The following is a 25,450-nucleotide window of genomic DNA, read 5'->3' as shown; positions in this document are numbered from 1 at the left end:
TGAGGGAAACTGGGGGGGAGAGAGAGAGAGAAAAAGGGAGAGAGAGGGAGGGAGAGAGAGAGATGGAGGCGGAGACTCACCTCACGTTGTCATGTTTCTGGATGTAGATCTTGTGGAACATCATGTCCTCCTTCTTGGCGTTGATGTCCGCCTTCATCTCCATGGCGACGTGGCGAGGCAGGACGGAGAGGAGGAGACGCTCCTGCAGGGGGGAGGGGAGGGGAGGGGAGAGGAGGAGGAGAGGGGGCCCTGGTTAGATCTCAAGACACCCCGATCGCGGCTCGGGCTCCTTACCCTGTCCCCAGCCAACTCAGCGCAGGCCGGAGACGGGGCCCTGGGCCGCGGGTGAGTGCGGCAGGGGTGGGACGGGATCCCGCGCGGGGGGGCACGTTGGTTTTCGGCGCGCGTCGTCTCACCTGCTGCTGGTTCTCTCGCTGGGGAATGCAGGCGGGCCTGGATACAGGCCCGGGTCTCCCGGAAGGCCTGTCTCTGGACACCCTCGGCGGGGTAGTGAGTACACACCCCTACGATGTTCGTACACAAGAGGATGAGGACGTTCGAGCTCAGCTGTGAATCGAAACACAAGGTGGGGGGGGCGGAGAGAGAGAGAGAGAGAGAGAGAGAGAGAGAGAGAGAGAGAGAGAGAGAAGGGGGCTCAGCGTCAGAATGAATTGAACCAGAGTTTGGACTCAGACCCCACACCTCCGACCAAGGCCTCCCCGCAAAACCGCAGAGAATCTCGGAGGCGAGAACAGACTGGGGAATAACTGAGTTGGTTTGTATATATCTGTATTCCAAATCTTAACACCAACACAGTGAGTGACCCTCACCCTGAATAAACAGGGACTCTGTACAGTTACACAGTGAGTGACCCTCACCCTGAATAAACAGGGACTGTACAGTTACACAGTAAGTGACCCTCACCCTGAATAAACAGCGACTCTGTACAGTTACAGTGAGTGACCCTCACCCTGAATAAACAGTGACTCTGTACAGTTACACAGTGAGTGACCCTCACCCTGAATAAACAGGGACTCTGTACAGTTACAGTGAGTGACCCTCACCCTGAATAAACAGTGACTCTGTACAGTTACACAGTGAGTGACCCTCACCCTGAATAAACAGGGACTCTGTCAGTTACACAGTAAGTGACCCTCACCCTGAATAAACAGGGACTCTGTACAGTTACAGTGAGTGACCCTCACCCTGAATAAACAGTGACTCTGTACAGTTACACAGTGAGTGATCCTCACCCTGAATAAACAGGGACTCTGTACAGTTACACAGTGAGTGACCCTCACCCTGAATAAACAGCGACTCTGTACAGTTAAACAGTGAGTGACCCTCACCCTGAATAAACAGCGACTCTGTACAGTTACACAGTGAGTGACCCTCACCCTGAATAAACAGGGACTCTGTGCAGTTACACAGTGAGTGACCCTCACCCTGAATAAACAGGGACTCTGTACAGTTACACAGTAAGTGACCCTCACCCTGAATAAACAGGGACTCTGTACAGTTACACAGTGAGTGACCCTCACCCTGAATAAACAGGGACTCTGTACAGTTACAGTGAGTGACCCTCCCCTGAATAAACAGCGATTCTGTACAGTTACACAGTAAGTGACCCTCACCCTGAATAAACAGGGACTCTGTACAGTTACACAGTAAGTGACCCTCACCCTGAATAAACAGGGACTCTGTACAGTTACACAGTAAGTGACCCTTACCCTGAATAAACAGTGACTCTGTACAGTTACAGTGAGTGACCCTCACCCTGAATAAACAGTGACTCTGTACAGTTACACAGTGAGTGATCCTCACCCTGAATAAACAGGGACTCTGTACAGTTACACAGTGAGTGACCCTCACCCTGAATAAACAGCGACTCTGTACAGTTACACAGTAAGTGACCCTCACCCTGAATAAACAGGGACTCTGTACAGTTACAGTGAGTGACCCTCGCCCTGAATAAACAGGGACTCTGTACAGTTACAGTGAGTGACCCTCACCCTGAATAAACAGGGACTCTGTACAGTTACACAGTAAGTGACCCTCACCCTGAATAAACAGGGACTCTGTACAGTTACACAGTGAGTGACCCTCACCCTGAATAAACAGCGACTCTGTACAGTTACACAGTGAGTGACCCTCACCCTGAATAAACAGGGAGTCTGTGCAGTTACACAGTGAGTGACCCTTACCCCGAATAAACAGGGACTCTGTACAGTTACACAGTGAGTGACCCTCACCCTGAATAAACAGGGACTCTGTACAGTTACACAGTGAGTGAACCTCACCCTGAATAAACAGGGACTCTGTACAGTTACACAGTAAGTGACCCTCGCCCTGAATAAACAGCGACTCTGTACAGTTACACAGTGAGTGACCCTCACCCTGAATAAACAGGGACTCTGTACAGTTACAGTGAGTGACCCTCACCCTGAATAAACAGGGACTCTGTACAGTTACACAGTGAGTGACCCTCACCCTGAATAAACAGCGACTCTGTACAGTTACACAGTGAGTGACCCTCACCCTGAATAAACAGCGACTCTGTACAGTTACACAGTGAGTGACCCTCACCCTGAATAAACAGCGACTCTGTACAGTTACACAGTGAGTGACCCTCACCCTGAATAAACAGGGACACTGTGCAGTTACACAGTGAGTGACCCTTACCCTGAATAAACAGGGACTCTGTACAGTTACACAGTGAGTGACCCTCACCCTGAATAAACAGGGACTCTGTACAGTTACACAGTGAGTGAACCTCACCCTGAATAAACAGGGACTCTGTACAGTTACACAGTAAGTGACCCTCGCCCTGAATAAACAGCGACTCTGTACAGTTACACAGTAAGTGACCCTCACCCTGAATAAACAGGGACTCGGTACAGTTACACAGTAAGTGACCCTCGCCCTGAATAAACAGCGACTCTGTACAGTTACACAGTGAGTGACCCTCACCCTGAATAAACAGGGACTCTGTACAGTTACAGTGAGTGACCCTCACCCTGAATAAACAGGGACTCTGTACAGTTACACAGTGAGTGACCCTCACCCTGAATAAACAGCGACTCTGTACAGTTACACAGTGAGTGACCCTCACCCTGAATAAACAGCGACTCTGTACAGTTACACAGTGAGTGACCCTCACCCTGAATAAACAGCGACTCTGTACAGTTACACAGTGAGTGACCCTCACCCTGAATAAACAGGGACTCTGTGCAGTTACACAGTGAGTGACCCTCACCCTGAATAAACAGGGACTCTGTACAGTTACACAGTGAGTGACCCTCACCCTGAATAAACAGGGACTCTGTACAGTTACACAGTGAGTGAACCTCACCCTGAATAAACAGGGACTCTGTACAGTTACACAGTAAGTGACCCTCGCCCTGAATAAACAGCGACTCTGTACAGTTACACAGTGAGTGACCCTCACCCTGAATAAACAGGGACTCTGTACAGTTACAGTGAGTGACCCTCACCCTGAATAAACAGGGACTCTGTACAGTTACACAGTAAGTGATCCTCACCCTGAATAAACAGCGACTCTGTACAGTTACAGTGAGTGACCCTCACCCTGAATAAACAGCGACTCTGTACAGTTACACAGTGAGTGACCCTCACCCTGAATAAACAGCGACTCTGTACAGTTACACAGTGAGTGACCCTCACCCTGAATAAACAGCGACTCTGTACAGTTACACAGTGAGTGACCCTCACCCTGAATAAACAGGGACTCTGTGCAGTTACACAGTGAGTGACCCTTACCCTGAATAAACAGGGACTCTGTACAGTTACACAGTGAGTGACCCTCACCCTGAATAAACAGGGACTCTGTACAGTTACACAGTGAGTGAACCTCACCCTGAATAAACAGGGACTCTGTACAGTTACACAGTAAGTGACCCTCGCCCTGAATAAACAGCGACTCTGTACAGTTACACAGTAAGTGACCCTCACCCTGAATAAACAGGGACTCTGTACAGTTACACAGTAAGTGACCCTCGCCCTGAATAAACAGCGACTCTGTACAGTTACACAGTGAGTGACCCTCACCCTGAATAAACAGGGACTCTGTACAGTTACAGTGAGTGACCCTCACCCTGAATAAACAGGGACTCTGTACAGTTACACAGTGAGTGACCCTCACCCTGAATAAACAGCGACTCTGTACAGTTACACAGTGAGTGACCCTCACCCTGAATAAACAGCGACTCTGTACAGTTACACAGTGAGTGACCCTCACCCTGAATAAACAGCGACTCTGTACAGTTACACAGTGAGTGACCCTCACCCTGAATAAACAGGGACTCTGTGCAGTTACACAGTGAGTGACCCTCACCCTGAATAAACAGGGACTCTGTACAGTTACACAGTGAGTGACCCTCACCCTGAATAAACAGGGACTCTGTACAGTTACACAGTGAGTGAACCTCACCCTGAATAAACAGGGACTCTGTACAGTTACACAGTAAGTGACCCTCGCCCTGAATAAACAGCGACTCTGTACAGTTACACAGTGAGTGACCCTCACCCTGAATAAACAGGGACTCTGTACAGTTACAGTGAGTGACCCTCACCCTGAATAAACAGGGACTCTGTACAGTTACACAGTAAGTGATCCTCACCCTGAATAAACAGCGACTCTGTACAGTTACAGTGAGTGACCCTCACCCTGAATAAACAGGGACTCTGTACAGTTACAGTGAGTGACCCTCACCCTGAATAAACAGGGACTCTGTACAGTTACACAGTGAGTGATCCTCACCCTGAATAAACAGTGACTCTGTACAGTTACACAGTAAGTGACCCTTACGCTGAATAAACAGCGATTCTGTATAGTTACACAGTAAGTGACCCTCACCATGAATAAACAGGGACTCTGTACAGTTACACAGTGAGTGACCCTCACCCTGAATAAACAGGGACTCTGCACAGTTAAACAGTCAGTGACCTTCACCCTGAATAAACAGGGACTCTGTACAGTTGCACAGTAAGTGACCCTCACCCTGAATAAACAGGGACTCTGTACAGTTACACAGTAAGTGACCCTTACCCTGAATAAACAGCGACTCTGTACAGTTACACAGTAAGTGACCCTCACCCTGAATAAACAGGGACTCTGTACAGTTACAGTGAGTGACCCTCACCCTGAATAAACAGGGACTCTGTACAGTTACACAGTGAGTGACCCTTACCCTGAATAAACAGCGACTTTGTACAGTTACACAGTAAGTGACCCTCACCCTGAATAAACAGGGACTCTGTACAGTTACAGTGAGTGACCCTCACCCTGAATAAACAGGGACTCTGTACAGTTACACAGTGAGTGACCCTTACCCTGAATAAACAGGGACTCTGTACAGTTACACAGTGAGTGACCCTCACCCTGAATAAACGGGGACTCTGTACAGTTACACAGTAAGTGACCCTTACCCTGAATAAACAGCGACTCTGTACAGTTACACAGTGAGTGACCCTCACCCTGAATAAACAGGGACTCTGTACAGTTACACAGTGAGTGACCTTCACCCTGAATAAACAGGGTCTCTGTACAGTTACACAGTCAGTGACCCTCACCCTGAATAAACAGCGACTCTGTACAGTTACACAGTGAGTGACCCTCACCCTGAATAAACAGCGACTCTGTACAGTTACACAGTGAGTGACCCTCACCCTGAATAAACAGGGACTCTGTACAGTTACACAGTGAGTGACCTTCACCCTGAATAAACAGGGACTCTGTACAGTTGCACAGTAAGTGACCCTCACCCTGAATAAACAGCGACTCTGTACAGTTACACAGTGAGTGACCCTCACCCTGAATAAACAGCGACTCTGTACAGTTACACAGTGAGTGACCCTCACCCTGAATAAACAGCGACTCTGTACAGTTACACAGTGAGTGACCCTCACCCTGAATAAACAGGGACTCTGTACAGTTACACAGTGAGTGACCTTCACCCTGAATAAACAGGGACTCTGTACAGTTGCACAGTAAGTGACCCTCACCCTGAATAAACAGCGACTCTGTACAGTTACACAGTGAGTGACCCTCACACTGAATAAACAGCGACTCTGTACAGTTACACAGTAAGTGACCCTCACCCTGAATAAACAGGGACTCTGTACAGTTACACAGAAAGTGACCTTCACCCTGAATAAACAGGGACTCTGTACAGTTACAGTGAGTGACCCTCACCCTGAATAAACAGGGACTCTGTACAGTTACACAGTAAGTGACCCTTACCCTGAATAAACAGTGATTCTGTATAGTTACACAGTAAGTGACCCTCACCCTGAATAAACAGGGACTCTGTACAGTTACACAGTGAGTGATCCTCACCCTGAATAAACAGTGATACTGTACAGTTACACAGTAAGTGACCCTTACCCTGAATAAACAGCGATTCTGTATAGTTACACAGTAAGTGACCCTCACCCTGAATAAACAGGGACTCTGTACAGTTACACAGTGAGTGACCTTCACCCTGAATAAACAGGGACTCTGTGCAGTTACACAGTGAGTGACCCTCACCCTGAATAAACAGGGACTCTGCACATTTACACAGTGAGTGACCCTCACCCTGAATAAACAGCGACTCTGTACAGTTACACAGTGAGTGACCCTCACCCTGAATAAACAGGGACTCTGTGCAGTTACACAGTGAGTGACCCTCACCCTGAATAAACAGGGACTCTGTACAGTTACACAGTAAGTGACCCTTACCCTGAATAAACAGGGACTCTGTACAGTTACACAGTGAGTGACCCTCACCCTGAATAAACAGGGACTCTGTACAGTTACACAGTAAGTGACCCTCACCCTGAATAAACAGGGACTCTGTACAGTTACACAGTGAGTGACCCTCACCCTGAATAAACAGCGACTCTGTACAGTTACACAGTGAGTGACCCTCACCCCGAATAAACAGGGACTCTGTGCAGTTACACAGTGAGTGACCCTCACCCTGAATAAACAGGGACTCTGTACAGTTACACAGTGAGTGACCCTCATCCTGAATAAACAGGGACTCTGTACAGTTACACAGTGAGTGAACCTCACCCTGAATAAACAGGGACTCTGTACAGTTACACAGTAAGTGACCCTCGCCCTGAATAAACAGCGACTCTGTACAGTTACACAGTGAGTGACCCTCACCCTGAATAAACAGGGACTCTGTACAGTTACAGTGAGTGACCCTCACCCTGAATAAACAGGGACTCTGTACAGTTACACAGTAAGTGATCCTCACCCTGAATAAACAGCGACTCTGTACAGTTACAGTGAGTGACCCTCACCCTGAATAAACAGGGACTCTGTACAGTTACAGTGAGTGACCCTCACCCTGAATAAACAGGGACTCTGTACAGTTACACAGTGAGTGAACCTCACCCTGAATAAACAGCGACTCTGTACAGTGACACAGTGAGTGACCCTCACCCTGAATAAACAGCGATTCTGTATAGTTACACAGTAAGTGACCCTCACCCTGAATAAACAGGGACTCTGTACAGTTACACAGTGAGTGATCCTCACCCTGAATAAACAGTGACTCTGTACAGTTACACAGTAAGTGACCCTTACGCTGAATAAACAGCGATTCTGTATAGTTACACAGTAAGTGACCCTCACCATGAATAAACAGGGACTCTGTACAGTTACACAGTGAGTGACCCTCACCCTGAATAAACAGGGACTCTGTACAGTTAAACAGTCAGTGACCTTCACCCTGAATAAACAGGGACTCTGTACAGTTGCACAGTAAGTGACCCTCACCCTGAATAAACAGGGACTCTGTACAGTTACACAGTAAGTGACCCTTACCCTGAATAAACAGCGACTCTGTACAGTTACACAGTAAGTGACCCTCACCCTGAATAAACAGGGACTCTGTACAGTTACAGTGAGTGACCCTCACCCTGAATAAACAGGGACTCTGTACAGTTACACAGTGAGTGACCCTTACCCTGAATAAACAGCGACTTTGTACAGTTACACAGTAAGTGACCCTCACCCTGAATAAACAGGGACTCTGTACAGTTACAGTGAGTGACCCTCACCCTGAATAAACAGGGACTCTGTACAGTTACACAGTGAGTGACCCTTACCCTGAATAAACGGGGACTCTGTACAGTTACACAGTGAGTGACCCTCACCCTGAATAAACAGGGACTCTGTACAGTTACACAGTGAGTGACCTTCACCCTGAATAAACAGGGACTCTGTACAGTTGCACAGTAAGTGACCCTCACCCTGAATAAACAGCGACTCTGTACAGTTACACAGTGAGTGACCCTCACCCTGAATAAACAGCGACTCTGTACAGTTACACAGTGAGTGACCCTCACCCTGAATAAACAGCGACTCTGTACAGTTACACAGTGAGTGACCCTCACCCTGAATAAACAGGGACTCTGTACAGTTACACAGTGAGTGACCTTCACCCTGAATAAACAGGGACTCTGTACAGTTGCACAGTAAGTGACCCTCACCCTGAATAAACAGCGACTCTGTACAGTTACACAGTGAGTGACCCTCACACTGAATAAACAGCGACTCTGTACAGTTACACAGTAAGTGACCCTCACCCTGAATAAACAGGGACTCTGTACAGTTACACAGTAAGTGACCCTTACCCTGAATAAACAGTGATTCTGTATAGTTACACAGTAAGTGACCCTCACCCTGAATAAACAGGGACTCTGTACAGTTACACAGTGAGTGATCCTCACCCTGAATAAACAGTGATACTGTACAGTTACACAGTAAGTGACCCTTACCCTGAATAAACAGCGATTCTGTATAGTTACACAGTAAGTGACCCTCACCCTGAATAAACAGGGACTCTGTACAGTTACACAGTGAGTGACCTTCACCCTGAATAAACAGGGACTCTGTGCAGTTACACAGTGAGTGACCCTCACCCTGAATAAACAGGGACTCTGCACATTTACACAGTGAGTGACCCTCACCCTGAATAAACAGCGACTCTGTACAGTTACACAGTGAGTGACCCTCACCCTGAATAAACAGCGACTCTGTACAGTTACACAGTGAGTGACCCTCACCCTGAATAAACAGGGACTCTGTGCAGTTACACAGTGAGTGACCCTCACCCTGAATAAACAGGGACTCTGTACAGTTACACAGTAAGTGACCCTTACCCTGAATAAACAGGGACTCTGTACAGTTACACAGTGAGTGACCCTCACCCTGAATAAACAGGGACTCTGTACAGTTACACAGTAAGTGACCCTCACCCTGAATAAACAGGGACTCTGTACAGTTACACAGTGAGTGACCCTCACCCTGAATAAACAGCGACTCTGTACAGTTACACAGTGAGTGACCCTCACCCTGAATAAACAGGGACTCTGTGCAGTTACACAGTGAGTGACCCTCACCCTGAATAAACAGGGACTCTGTACAGTTACACAGTGAGTGACCCTCACCCTGAATAAACAGGGACTCTGTACAGTTACACAGTGAGTGAACCTCACCCTGAATAAACAGGGACTCTGTACAGTTACACAGTAAGTGACCCTCGCCCTGAATAAACAGCGACTCTGTACAGTTACACAGTGAGTGACCCTCACCCTGAATAAACAGGGACTCTGTACAGTTACAGTGAGTGACCCTCACCCTGAATAAACAGGGACTCTGTACAGTTACACAGTAATGATCCTCACCCTGAATAAACAGCGACTCTGTACAGTTACAGTGAGTGACCCTCACCCTGAATAAACAGGGACTCTGTACAGTTACAGTGAGTGACCCTCACCCTGAATAAACAGGGACTCTGTACAGTTACACAGTGAGTGAACCTCACCCTGAATAAACAGCGACTCTGTACAGTGACACAGTGAGTGACCCTCACCCTGAATAAACAGCGATTCTGTATAGTTACACAGTAAGTGACCCTCACCCTGAATAAACAGGGACTCTGTACAGTTACACAGTGAGTGATCCTCACCCTGAATAAACAGTGACTCTGTACAGTTACACAGTAAGTGACCCTTACGCTGAATAAACAGCGATTCTGTATAGTTACACAGTAAGTGACCCTCACCATGAATAAACAGGGACTCTGTACAGTTACACAGTGAGTGACCCTCACCCTGAATAAACAGGGACTCTGTACAGTTGCACAGTAAGTGACCCTCACCCTGAATAAACAGGGACTCTGTACAGTTACACAGTAAGTGACCCTTACCCTGAATAAACAGCGACTCTGTACAGTTACACAGTAAGTGACCCTCACCCTGAATAAACAGGGACTCTGTACAGTTACAGTGAGTGACCCTCACCCTGAATAAACAGGGACTCTGTACAGTTACACAGTGAGTGACCCTTACCCTGAATAAACAGCGACTTTGTACAGTTACACAGTAAGTGACCCTCACCCTGAATAAACAGGGACTCTGTACAGTTACACAGTGAGTGACCCTTACCCTGAATAAACAGGGACTCTGTACAGTTACACAGTGAGTGACCCTCACCCTGAATAAACGGGGACTCTGTACAGTTACACAGTAAGTGACCCTTACCCTGAATAAACAGCGACTCTGTACAGTTACACAGTGAGTGACCCTCACCCTGAATAAACAGGGACTCTGTACAGTTACACAGTGAGTGACCTTCACCCTGAATAAACAGGGACTCTGTACAGTTACACAGTCAGTGACCCTCACCCTGAATAAACAGCGACTCTGTACAGTTACACAGTGAGTGACCCTCACCCTGAATAAACAGCGACTCTGTACAGTTACACAGTGAGTGACCCTCACCCTGAATAAACAGGGACTCTGTACAGTTACACAGTGAGTGACCTTCACCCTGAATAAACAGGGACTCTGTACAGTTGCACAGTAAGTGACCCTCACCCTGAATAAACAGCGACTCTGTACAGTTACACAGTGAGTGACCCTCACCCTGAATAAACAGCGACTCTGTACAGTTACACAGTGAGTGACCCTCACCCTGAATAAACAGCGACTCTGTACAGTTACACAGTGAGTGACCCTCACCCTGAATAAACAGGGACTCTGTACAGTTACACAGTGAGTGACCTTCACCCTGAATAAACAGGGACTCTGTACAGTTGCACAGTAAGTGACCCTCACCCTGAATAAACAGCGACTCTGTACAGTTACACAGTGAGTGACCCTCACACTGAATAAACAGCGATTCTGTACAGTTACACAGTAAGTGACCCTCACCCTGAATAAACAGGGACTCTGTACAGTTACACAGTAAGTGACCTTCACCCTGAATAAACAGGGACTCTGTACAGTTACAGTGAGTGACCCTCACCCTGAATAAACAGGGACTCTGTACAGTTACACAGTAAGTGACCCTTACCCTGAATAAACAGTGATTCTGTATAGTTACACAGTAAGTGACCCTCACCCTGAATAAACAGGGACTCTGTACAGTTACACAGTGAGTGATCCTCACCCTGAATAAACAGTGATACTGTACAGTTACACAGTAAGTGACCCTTACCCTGAATAAACAGCGATTCTGTATAGTTACACAGTAAGTGACCCTCACCCTGAATAAACAGGGACTCTGTACAGTTACACAGTGAGTGACCTTCACCCTGAATAAACAGGGACTCTGTGCAGTTCCACAGTGAGTGACCCTCACCCTGAATAAACAGGGACTCTGCACATTTACACAGTGAGTGACCCTCACCCTGAATAAACAGCGACTCTGTACAGTTACACAGTGAGTGACCCTCACCCTGAATAAACAGGGACTCTGTGCAGTTACACAGTGAGTGACCCTCACCCTGAATAAACAGGGACTCTGTACAGTTACACAGTAAGTGACCCTTACCCTGAATAAACAGGGACTCTGTACAGTTACACAGTGAGTGACCCTCACCCTGAATAAACAGGGACTCTGTACAGTTACACAGTGAGTGACCCTCACCCTGAATAAACAGGGACTCTGTACAGTTGCACAGTAAGTGACCCTCACCCTGAATAAACAGGGACTCTGTACAGTTACACAGTAAGTGACCCTTACCCTGAATAAACAGCGACTCTGTACAGTTACACAGTAAGTGACCCTCACCCTGAATAAACAGGGACTCTGTACAGTTGCACAGTAAGTGACCCTCACCCTGAATAAACAGGGACTCTGTACAGTTACACAGTAAGTGACCCTTACCCTGAATAAACAGCGACTCTGTACAGTTACACAGTGAGTGACCCTCACCCTGAATAAACAGGGACTCTGTACAGTTACACAGTGAGTGACCTTCACCCTGAATAAACAGCGACTCTGTACAGTTGCACAGTAAGTGACCCTCACCCTGAATAAACAGGGACTCTGTACAGTTACACAGTAAGTGACCCTTACCCTGAATAAACAGCGACTCTGTACAGTTACACAGTGAGTGACCCTCACCCTGAATAAACAGGGACTCTGTACAGTTACACAGTGAGTGACCCTTACCCTGAATAAACAGGGACTCTGTACAGTTGCACAGTAAGTGACCCTCACCCTGAATAAACAGGGACTCTGTACAGTTGCACAGTAAGTGACCCTCACCCTGAATAAACAGTGACTCTGTACAGTTGCACAGTGAGTGACCTTCACCCTGAATAAACAGGGACTCTGCACAGTTACACAGTGAGTGACCCTCACCCTGAATAAACAGCGACTCTGTACAGTTACACAGTGAGTGACCCTCACCCTGAATAAACAGGGACTCTGTGCAGTTACACAGTGAGTGACCCTCACCCTGAATAAACAGGGACTCTGTACAGTTACACAGTAAGTGACCCTTACCCTGAATAAACAGGGACTCTGTACAGTTACACAGTGAGTGACCCTCACCCTGAATAAACAGGGACTCTGCACAGTTACACAGTACGTGACCCTCACCCTGAATAAACAGGGACTCTGTACAGTTACAGTGAGTGACCCTCACCCTGAATAAACAGGGACTCTGTACAGTTACAGTGAGTGACCCTCACCCTGAATAAACAGGGACTCTGTACAGTTACAGTGAGTGACCCTCACCCTGAATAAACAGGGACTCTGTACAGTTACACAGTGAGTGACCCTCACCCTGAATAAACAGTGACTCTGTACAGTTACAGTGAGTGACCCTCACCCTGAATAAACAGGGACTCTGTACAGTTACACAGTGAGTGACCCTCGCCCTGAATAAACAGGGACTCTGTACAGTTACACAGTAAGTGACCCTCACCCTGAATAAACAGCGACTCTGTACAGTTACAGTGAGTGACCCTCACCCTGAATAAACAGGGACTCTGTACAGTTACAGTGAGTGACCCTCACCCTGAATAAACAGGGACTCTGTACAGTTACACAGTGAGTGACCCTCACCCTGAATAAACAGGGACTCTGTACAGTTACACAGTGAGTGACCCTCACCCTGAATAAACAGCGACTCTGCACAGTTACACAGTGAGTGACCCTCACCCTGAATAAACAGGGACTCTGTACAGTTACACAGTGAGTGACCCTCACCCTGAATAAACAGGGACTCTGTACAGTTACACAGTGAGTGACCCTCACCCTGAATAAACAGCGACTCTGTACAGTTACACAGTGAGTGACCCTCACCCTGAATAAACAGGGACTCTGTACAGTTACAGTGAGTGACCCTCACCCTGAATAAACAGCGACTCTGTACAGTTACACAGTGAGTGACCCTCACCCTGAATAAACAGGGACTCTGTACAGTTACACAGTGAGTGACCCTCACCCTGAATAAACAGTGACTCTGTACAGTTACACAGTGAGTGACCCTCACCCTGAATAAACAGCGACTCTGTACAGTTACACAGTGAGTGACCCTCACCCTGAATAAACAGCGATTCTGTATAGTTACACAGTAAGTGACCCTCACCCTGAATAAACAGGGACTCTGTACAGTTACACAGTGAGTGACCCTCACCCTGAATAAACAGCGATTCTGTACAGTTACACAGTAAGTGACCTTCACCCTGAATAAATAGGGACTCTGTGCAGTTACAGTGAGTGACCCTCACCCTGAATAAACAGGGACTCTGTACAGTTACAGTGAGTGACCCTCACCCTGAATAAACAGGGACTCTGTACAGTTACACAGTGAGTGACCCTCACCCTGAATAAACAGGGACTCTGTACAGTTACAGTGAGTGACCCTCACCCTGAATAAACAGCGACTCTGTACAGTTACACAGTGAGTGACCCTCACCCTGAATAAACAGCGACTCTGTACAGTTACACAGTGAGTGACCCTCACCCTGAATAAACAGGGACTCTGTACAGTTACACAGTGAGTGATCCTCACCCTGAATAAACAGAGACTCTGTACAGTTACACAGTAAGTGACCCTCACCCTGAATAAACAGCGATTCTGTACAGTTACACAGTGAGTGACCCTCACCCTGAATAAACAGGGACTCTGTACAGTTGCACAGTGAGTGACCCTCACCCTGAATAAACAGTGACTCTGTACAGTTACACAGTGAGTGACCCTCACCCTGAATAAACAGCGACTCTGTACAGTTACACAGTGAGTGACCCTCACCCTGAATAAACAGCGATTCTGTATAGTTACACAGTAAGTGACCCTCACCCTGAATAAACAGGGACTCTGTACAGTTACACAGTGAGTGACCCTCACCCTGAATAAACAGCGATTCTGTACAGTTACACAGTAAGTGACCTTCACCCTGAATAAATAGGGACTCTGTGCAGTTACAGTGAGTGACCCTCACCCTGAATAAACAGGGACTCTGTACAGTTACAGTGAGTGACCCTCACCCTGAATAAACAGGGACTCTGTACAGTTACACAGTGAGTGACCCTCACCCTGAATAAACAGGGACTCTGTACAGTTACAGTGAGTGACCCTCACCCTGAATAAACAGCGACTCTGTACAGTTACACAGTGAGTGACCCTCACCCTGAATAAACAGCGACTCTGTACAGTTACACAGTGAGTGACCCTCACCCTGAATAAACAGGGACTCTGTACAGTTACACAGTGAGTGATCCTCACCCTGAATAAACAGAGACTCTGTACAGTTACACAGTGAGTGACCCTCACCCTGAATAAACAGCGATTCTGTATAGTTACACAGTGAGTGACCCTCACCCTGAATAAACAGGGACTCTGTACAGTTGCACAGTAAGTGACCCTCACCCTGAATAAACAGGGACTCTGTACAGTTACACAGTAAGTGACCCTTACCCTGAATAAACAGCGACTCTCTACAGTTACACAGTGAGTGACCCTCACGCTGAATAAACAGGGACTCTGTACAGTTGCACAGTAAGTGACCCTCACCCTGAATAAACAGGGACTCTGTACAGTTACACAGTAAGTGACCCTCACCCTGAATAAACAGCGACTCTGTACAGTTACACAGTGAGTGACCCTCACCCTGAATAAACAGGGACTCTGTACAGTTACACAGTGAGTGACCCTCACCCTGAATAAACAGGGACTCTGTACAGTTACACAGTGAGTGACCTTCACCCTGAATAAACAGGGACTCTGTACAGTTGCACAGTAAGTGACCCTCACCCTGAATAAACAGCGACTCTGTACAGTTACACAGTGAGTGACCCTCACCCTGAATAAACAGGGACTCTGGACAGTTACACAGTAAGTGACCCTTACCCTGAATAAACAGCGATTCTGTATAGTAACACAGTAAGTGACCCTCACCCTGAATAAACAGGGACTCTGGACAGTTACACAGTGAGTGACCCTCACCCTGAATAAACAGCGATTCTGTACAGTTACACAGTGAGTGACCCTCACCCTGAATAAACAGGGACTCTCTACAGTTACACAGTAAGTGACCCATACCCTGAATAAACAGCGATTCTGTATAGTTACACAGTAAGTGACCCTCACCCTGAATAAACAGCGACTCTGTACAGTTACACAGTGAGTGACCCTCACCCTGAATAAACAGCGACTCTGTACAGTTACACAGTGAGTGACCCTCACCCTGAATAAACAGGGACTCTGTACAGTTACACAGTGAGTGATCCTCACCCTGAATAAACAGCGACTCTGTACAGTGACACAGTGAGTGACCCTCACCCTGAATAAACAGGGACTCTGTACAGTGACACAGTGAGTGACCCTCACCCTGAATAAACAGGGACTCTGTACAGTTGCACAGTGAGTGACCCTCACCCTGAATAAACAGTGACTCTGTACAGTTACACAGTGAGTGACCTTCACCCTGAATAAACAGGGACTCTGTACAGTTACACAGTGAGTGACCCTCACCCTGAATAAACAGGGACTCTGTACAGTTGCACAGTGAGTGACCCTCACCCTGAATAAACAGTGACTCTGTACAGTTACACAGTGAGTGACCTTCACCCTGAATAAACAGGGACTCTGTATAGTTACACAGTGAGTGACCCTCACCCTGAATAAACAGTGACTCTGTACAGTTACACAGTGAGTGACCTTCACCCTGAATAAACAGGGACTCTGTACAGTTGCACAGTAAGTGACCCTCACCTTGAATAAACAGCGACTCTGTACAGTTACACAGTGAGTGACCCTCACCCTGAATAAACAGGGACTCTGTACAGTTACACAGTGAGTGACCCTCACCCTGAATCAACAGGGACTCTGTACAGTTACACAGTGAGTGACCCTCACCCTGAATAAACAGGGACTCTGTACAGTTACACAGTGAGTGACCCTCACCCTGAATAAACAGGTACTCTGTACAGTTACACAGTGAGTGACCCTCACCCTGAATAAACAGGGACTCTGTACAGTTACACAGTGAGTGACCCTTACCCTGAATAAACAGGGACTCTGTACAGTTACACAGTGAGTGACCCTCACCCTGAATAAACAGCGACTCTGTACAGTTACACAGCGAGTGACCCTCACCCTGAATAAACAGCGATTCTGTACAGTTACACAGTACGTGACCCTCACCCTGAATAAACAGCGACTCTGTACAGTTACACAGTGAGTGACCCTCACCCTGAATAAACAGCGACTCTGTACAGTTGCACAGTAAGTGACCCTTACCCTGAATAAACAGTGACTCTGTACAGTTACACAGTAAGTGACCCTCACCCTGAATAAACAGCGACTCTGTACAGTTACACAGTGAGTGACCCTCACCCTGAATAAACAGCGACTCTGTACAGTTACACAGTAAGTGACCCTCACCCTGAATAAACAGCGACTCTGTACAGTTGCACAGTAAGTGACCCTTCCCCTGAATAAACAGTGACTCTGTACATTTACACAGTGAGTGACCCTCACCCTGAATAAACAGCGACTCTGTACAGTTACACAGTGAGTGACCCTCACCCTGAATAAACAGGGACTCTGTACAGTTACACATGAGTGACCCTCACCCTGAATAAACAGGGACTCTGTACAGTTACACAGTGAGTGACCCTCACCCTGAATAAACAGGGACTCTGTACAGTTACACAGTGAGTGACCCTCACCCTGAATAAACAGCGACTCTGTACAGTTACACAGTGAGTGACCCTCACCGTGAATAAACAGCGACTCTGTACAGTTACACAGTGAGTGACCCTTACCCTGAATAAACGGGGACTCTGTACAGTTACACAGTGAGTGATCCTCACCCTGAATAAACAGGGACTCTGTACAGTTACACAGTAAGTGACCCTTACCCTGAATAAACAGCGATTCTGTATAGTTACACAGTAAGTGACCCTCACCCTGAATAAACAGGGACTCTGTACAGTTACACAGTGAGTGATCCTCACCCTGAATAAACAGTGACTCTGTACAGTTACACAGTGAGTGACCTTCACCCTGAATAAACAGGGACTCTGTACAGTTGCACAGTAAGTGACCCTCACCCTGAATAAACAGCGACTCTGTACAGTTACACAGTGAGTGACCCTCACCCTGAATAAACAGCGACTCTGTACAGTTACACAGTGAGTGACCCTCACCCTGAATAAACAGCGACTCTGTACAGTTACACAGTGAGTGACCCTCACTCTGAATAAACAGGGACTCTGTACAGTTACACAGTGAGTGACCCTCACCCTGAATAAACAGGGACTCTGTACAGTTACACAGTAAGTGACCCTTACCCTGAATAAACAGGGACTCTGTACAGTTACACAGTGAGTGACCCTCACCCTGAATAAACAGCGACTCTGTACAGTTACACAGTCAGTGACCCGCACCCTGAATAAACAGGGACTCTGTACAGTTACACAGTGAGTGACCCTCACCCTGAATAAACAGGGACTCTGTACAGTTACAGTGAGTGACCCTCACCCTGAATAAACAGGGACTCTGTACAGTTACACAGTAAGTGACCCTCACCCTGAATAAACAGCGACTCTGTACAGTTACAGTGAGTGACCCTCACCCTGAATAAACAGCGACTCTGTACAGTTACAGTGAGTGACCCTCACCCTGAATAAACAGGGACTCTGTACAGTTACACAGTGAGTGACCCTCACCCTGAATAAACAGGGACTCTGTACAGTTACACAGTGAGTGACCCTCACCCTGAATAAACAGCGACTCTGTACAGTTACACAGTGAGTGACCCTCACCCTGAATAAACAGGGACTCTGTACAGTTACACAGTGAGTGACGCTCACCCTGAATAAACAGCGATTCTCTATAGTTACACAGTAAGTGACCCTCACCCTGAATAAACAGGGACTCTGTACAGTTACACAGTGAGTGATCCTCACCCTGAATAAACAGTGACTCTGTACAGTTACACAGTAAGTGACCCTTACCCTGAATAAACAGCGATTCTGTATAGTTACACAGTAAGTGACCCTCACCCTGAATAAACAGGGACTCTGTACAGTTACACAGTGAGTGACCCTCACCCTGAATAAACAGGGACTCTGTACAGTTACACAGTGAGTGACCTTCACCCTGAATAAACAGGGACTCTGTTCAGTTGCACAGTAAGTGACCCTCACCCTGAATAAACAGGGACTCTGTACAGTTGCACAGTAAGTGACCCTCACTCTGAATAAACAGGGACTCTGTACAGTTGCACAGTAAGTGACCCTCACCCTGAATAAACAGCGACTCTGTACAGTTACACAGTGAGTGACCCTCACCCTGAATAAACAGCGACTCTGTACAGTTACACAGTGAGTGACCCTCACCCTGAATAAACAGGGACTCTGTACAGTTACACAGTGAGTGACCCTCACCCTGAATAAACAGCGACTCTGTACAGTTACACAGTAAGTGACCCTCACCCTGAATAAACAGCGACTCTGTACAGTTACACAGTGAGTGACCCTCACCCTGAATAAACAGCGACTCTGTACAGTTACACAGTGAGTGACCCTCACCCTGAATAAACAGCGATTCTGTACAGTTACACAGTAAGTGACCCTCACCCTGAATAAACAGGGACTCTGTACAGTTACACAGTAAGTGACCCTTACCCTGAATAAACAGCGACTCTGTACAGTTACAGTGAGTGACCCTCACCCTGAATAAACAGGGACTCTGTGCAGTTACAGTGAGTGACCCTCACCCTGAATAAACAGGGACTCTGTACAGTTACACAGTAAGTGACCCTCACCCTGAATAAACAGGGACTCTGTACAGTTACACAGTAAGTGACCCTCACCCTGAATAAACAGGGACTCTGTACAGTTACACAGTGAGTGACCCTCACCCTGAATAAACAGGGACTCTGTACAGTTACACAGTGAGTGACCCTCACCCTGAATAAACAGGGACTCTGTACAGTTACACAGTGAGTGACCCTCACCCTGAATAAACAGGGACTCTGTACAGTTACACAGTAAGTGACCCTCACCCTGAATAAACAGGGACTCTGTACAGTTACACAGTGAGTGACCCTCACCCTGAATAAACAGGGACTCTGTACAGTTGCACAGTGAGTGACCCTCACCCTGAATAAACAGTGACTCTGTACAGTTACACAGTGAGTGACCTTCACCCTGAATAAACAGGGACTCTGTATAGTTACACAGTGAGTGACCCTCACCCTGAATAAACAGTGACTCTGTACAGTTACACAGTGAGTGACCTTCACCCTGAATAAACAGGGACTCTGTACAGTTGCACAGTAAGTGACCCTCACCTTGAATAAACAGCGACTCTGTACAGTTACACAGTGAGTGAACCTCACCCTGAATAAACAGGGACTCTGTACAGTTACACAGTGAGTGACCCTCACCCTGAATCAACAGGGACTCTGTACAGTTACACAGTGAGTGACCCTCACCCTGAATAAACAGGGACTCTGTACAGTTACACAGTGAGTGACCCTCACCCTGAATAAACAGGTACTCTGTACAGTTACACAGTGAGTGACCCTCACCCTGAATAAACAGGGACTCTGTACAGTTACACAGTGAGTGACCCTTACCCTGAATAAACAGGGACTCTGTACAGTTACACAGTGAGTGACCCTCACCCTGAATAAACAGCGACTCTGTACAGTTACACAGCGAGTGACCCTCACCCTGAATAAACAGCGATTCTGTACAGTTACACAGTACGTGACCCTCACCCTGAATAAACAGCGACTCTGTACATTTACACAGTGAGTGACCCTCACCCTGAATAAACAGCGACTCTGTACAGTTACACAGTGAGTGACCCTCACCCTGAATAAACAGGGACTCTGTACAGTTACACATGAGTGACCCTCACCCTGAATAAACAGGGACTCTGTACAGTTACACAGTGAGTGACCCTCACCCTGAATAAACAGGGACTCTGTACAGTTACACAGTGAGTGACCCTCACCCTGAATAAACAGCGACTCTGTACAGTTACACAGTGAGTGACCCTCACCGTGAATAAACAGGGACTCTGTACAGTTACACAGTGAGTGACCCTTACCCTGAATAAACGGGGACTCTGTACAGTTACACAGTGAGTGATCCTCACCCTGAATAAACAGGGACTCTGTACAGTTACACAGGAAGTGACCCTTACCCTGAATAAACAGCGATTCTGTATAGTTACACAGTAAGTGACCCTCACCCTGAATAAACAGGGACTCTGTACAGTTACACAGTGAGTGATCCTCACCCTGAATAAACAGTGACTCTGTACAGTTACACAGTGAGTGACCTTCACCCTGAATAAACAGGGACTCTGTACAGTTGCACAGTAAGTGACCCTCACCCTGAATAAACAGCGACTCTGTACAGTTACACAGTGAGTGACCCTCACCCTGAATAAACAGCGACTCTGTACAGTTACACAGTGAGTGACCCTCACCCTGAATAAACAGCGACTCTGTACAGTTACACAGTGAGTGACCCTCACTCTGAATAAACAGGGACTCTGTACAGTTACACAGTGAGTGACCCTCACCCTGAATAAACAGGGACGCTGTACAGTTACACAGTAAGTGACCCTTCCCCTGAATAAACAGGGACTCTGTACAGTTACACAGTGAGTGACCCTCACCCTGAATAAACAGCGACTCTGTACAGTTACACAGTCAGTGACCCGCACCCTGAATAAACAGGGACTCTGTACAGTTACACAGTGAGTGACCCTCACCCTGAATAAACAGGGACTCTGTACAGTTACAGTGAGTGACCCTCACCCTGAATAAACAGGGACTCTGTACAGTTACACAGTAAGTGACCCTCACCCTGAATAAACAGCGACTCTGTACAGTTACAGTGAGTGACCCTCACCCTGAATAAACAGCGACTCTGTACAGTTACAGTGAGTGACCCTCACCCTGAATAAACAGGGACTCTGTACAGTTACACAGTGAGTGACCCTCACCCTGAATAAACAGGGACTCTGTACAGTTACACAGTGAGTGACCCTCACCCTGAATAAACAGCGACTCTGTACAGTTACACAGTGAGTGACCCTCACCCTGAATAAACAGGGACTCTGTACAGTTACACAGTGAGTGACGCTCACCCTGAATAAACAGCGATTCTCTATAGTTACACAGTAAGTGACCCTCACCCTGAATAAACAGGGACTCTGTACAGTTACACAGTGAGTGATCCTCACCCTGAATAAACAGTGACTCTGTACAGTTACACAGTAAGTGACCCTTACCCTGAATAAACAGCGATTCTGTATAGTTACACAGTAAGTGACCCTCACCCTGAATAAACAGGGACTCTGTACAGTTACACAGTGAGTGACCCTCACCCTGAATAAACAGGGACTCTGTACAGTTACACAGTGAGTGACCTTCACCCTGAATAAACAGGGACTCTGTTCAGTTGCACAGTAAGTGACCCTCACCCTGAATAAACAGGGACTCTGTACAGTTGCACAGTAAGTGACCCTCACTCTGAATAAACAGGGACTCTGTACAGTTGCACAGTAAGTGACCCTCACCCTGAATAAACAGCGACTCTGTACAGTTACACAGTGAGTGACCCTCACCCTGAATAAACAGCGACTCTGTACAGTTACACAGTAAGTGACCCTCACCCTGAATAAACAGCGACTCTGTACAGTTACACAGTGAGTGACCCTCACCCTGAATAAACAGCGACTCTGTACAGTTACACAGTGAGTGACCCTCACCCTGAATAAACAGCGATTCTGTACAGTTACACAGTAAGTGACCCTCACCCTGAATAAACAGGGACTCTGTACAGTTACACAGTAAGTGACCCTTACCCTGAATAAACAGCGACTCTGTACAGTTACAGTGAGTGACCCTCACCCTGAATAAACAGGGACTCTGTGCAGTTACAGTGAGTGACCCTCACCCTGAATAAACAGGGACTCTGTACAGTTACACAGTAAGTGACCCTCACCCTGAATAAACAGGGACTCTGTACAGTTACACAGTAAGTGACCCTCACCCTGAATAAACAGGGACTCTGTACAGTTACACAGTGAGTGACCCTCACCCTGAATAAACAGGGACTCTGTACAGTTACTCAGTGAGTGACCCTCACCCTGAATAAACAGGGACTCTGTACAGTTACACAGTGAGTGACCCTCACCCTGAATAAACAGGGACTCTGTACAGTTACACAGTAAGTGACCCTCACCCTGAATAAACAGTGACTCTGTACAGTTACACAGTGAGTGATCCTCACCCTGAATAAACAGTGACTCTGTACAGTTACACAGTGAGTGACCTTCACCCTGAATAAACAGGGACTCTGTACAGTTGCACAGTAAGTGACCCTCACCCTGAATAAACAGCGACTCTGTACAGTTACACAGTGAGTGACCCTCACCCTGAATAAACAGCGACTCTGTACAGTTACACAGTGAGTGACCCTCACCCTGAATAAACAGCGATTCTGTACAGTTACACAGTAAGTGACCCTCACCCTGAATAAACAGCGACTCTGTACAGTTGCACAGTAAGTGACCCTTACCCTGAATAAACAGTGACTCTGTACAGTTACACAGTGAGTGACCCTCACCCTGAATAAACAGGGACTCTGTACAGTTACACAGTGAGTGACCGTCACCCTGAATAAACAGCGATTCTGTACAGTTACACAGTAAGTGACCCTCACCCTGAATAAACAGGGACTCTGTACAGTTACAAAGTGAGTGACCCTCACCCTGAATGAACAGGGACTCTGTACAGTTACACAGTGAGTGACCCTCACCCTGAATAAACAGTGACTCTGTACAGTTACAGTGAGTGACCCTCACCCTGAATAAACAGTGACTCTGTACAGTTACACAGTGAGTGACCCTCACCCTGAATAAACAGCGACTCTGTACAGTTACACAGTAAGTGACCCTTACCCTGAATAAACAGTGACTCTGTACAGTTACAGTGAGTGACCCTCACCCTGAATAAACAGTGACTCTGTACAGTTACAGTGAGTGATCCTCACCCTGAATAAACAGCGACTCTGTACTGTTACACAGTGAGTGACCCTCACCCTGAATGAACAGGGACTCTGTACAGTTACACAGTGAGTGACCCTCACCCTGAATAAACAGCGACTCTGTACAGTTACAGTCAGTGACCCTCACCCTGAATAAACAGGGACTCTGTACAGTTACACAGTAAGTGACCCTCACCCTGAATAAACAGTGACTCTGTACAGTTACACAGTAAGTGACCCTCGCCCTGAATAAACAGGGACTCTGTACAGTTACACAGTGAGTGACCCTCACCCTGAATAAACGGGGACTCTGTACAGTTACAGTGAGTGACCCTTACCCTGAATAAACAACGACTCTGTACAGTTACACAGTGAGTGACCCTCACCCTGAATAAACAGGGACTCTGTACAGTTACACAGTAAGTGACCCTTATCCTGAATAAACAGTGACTCTGTACAGTTACACAGTGAGTGACCCTCACCCTGAATAAACAGGGACTCTGTACAGTTACACAGTGAGTGACCCTCACCCTGAATAAACAGGGACTCTGTACAGTTACACAGTAAGTGACCCTCACCCTGAATAAACAGGGACTGTACAGTTACACAGTGAGTGACCCTCACCCTGAATAAACAGGGACTCTGTACAGTTACACAGTAAGTGACCCTCACCCTGAATAAACAGGGACTCTGTACAGTTACACAGTAAGTGACCCTCACCCTGAATAAACAGGGACTCTGTACAGTTACACAGTGAGTGACCCTTACCCTGAATAAACAGCGACTCTGTACAGTTACACAGTGAGTGACCCTCACCCTGAATAAACAGGGACTCTGGACAGTTACACAGTGAGTGACCCTCACCCTGAATAAACAGCGACTCTGTACAGTTACACAGTGAGTGACCCTCACCCTGAATAAACAGGGACTCTGTACAGTTACACAGTGAGTGACCCTCACCCTGAATAAACAGGGACTCTGTACAGTTACACAGTGAGTGACCCTCACCCTGAATAAACAGCGACTCTGTACAGTTACACAGTGAGTGACCCTCACCCTGAATAAACAGGGACTCTGTACAGTTACACAGTGAGTGACCCTCACCCTGAATAAACAGGGACTCTGTACAGTTACACAGTGAGTGACCCTCACCCTGAATAAACAGGGACTCTGTACAGTTACACAGTGAGTGACCCTCACCCTGAATAAACAGGGACTCTGTACAGTTGCACAGTGAGTGACCCTCACCCTGAATAAACAGGGACTCTGTACAGTTACACAGTAAGTGACCCTTACCCTGAATAAACAGGGACTCTGTACAGTTACACAGTGAGTGACCCTCACCCTGAATAAACAGCGATTCTGTACAGTTACACAGTAAGTGACCCTCACCCTGAATAAACAGGGACTCTGTACAGTTACACAGTGAGTGACCCTCACCCTGAATAAACAGCGACTCTGTACAGTTACACAGTAAGTGACCCTCACCCTCAATGAACAGGGACTCTGTACAGTTACACAGTAAGTGACCCTTACCCTGCTGAATGAATGAAACCGTGTTGTCTTGTTTGATCCGGGGCCGAGCTTTGACATCTACACCCATCT

General features: G+C 47.1%; 1 long non-coding RNA gene across 1 annotated transcript; it reads right to left on the bottom strand.

Moving 5' to 3' along the window:
- Window positions 1-35: 35 nt before the first annotated feature.
- On the bottom strand, window positions 36-25,450 carry LOC137307885 (uncharacterized). The gene is made up of 3 exons (XR_010959290.1): window positions 25,382-25,450; window positions 417-567; window positions 36-202 (listed from the first exon to the last, which is right to left on the bottom strand). It is a non-coding gene; the product is annotated as an uncharacterized lncRNA (long non-coding RNA).

Source organism: Heptranchias perlo, unplaced genomic scaffold, assembly GCF_035084215.1.
Source record: "Heptranchias perlo isolate sHepPer1 unplaced genomic scaffold, sHepPer1.hap1 HAP1_SCAFFOLD_1147, whole genome shotgun sequence".
NCBI classification, from domain to species: Eukaryota; Metazoa; Chordata; class Chondrichthyes; order Hexanchiformes; family Hexanchidae; genus Heptranchias; species Heptranchias perlo.
This window is presented reverse-complemented; position numbering and strand designations above follow the sequence as displayed.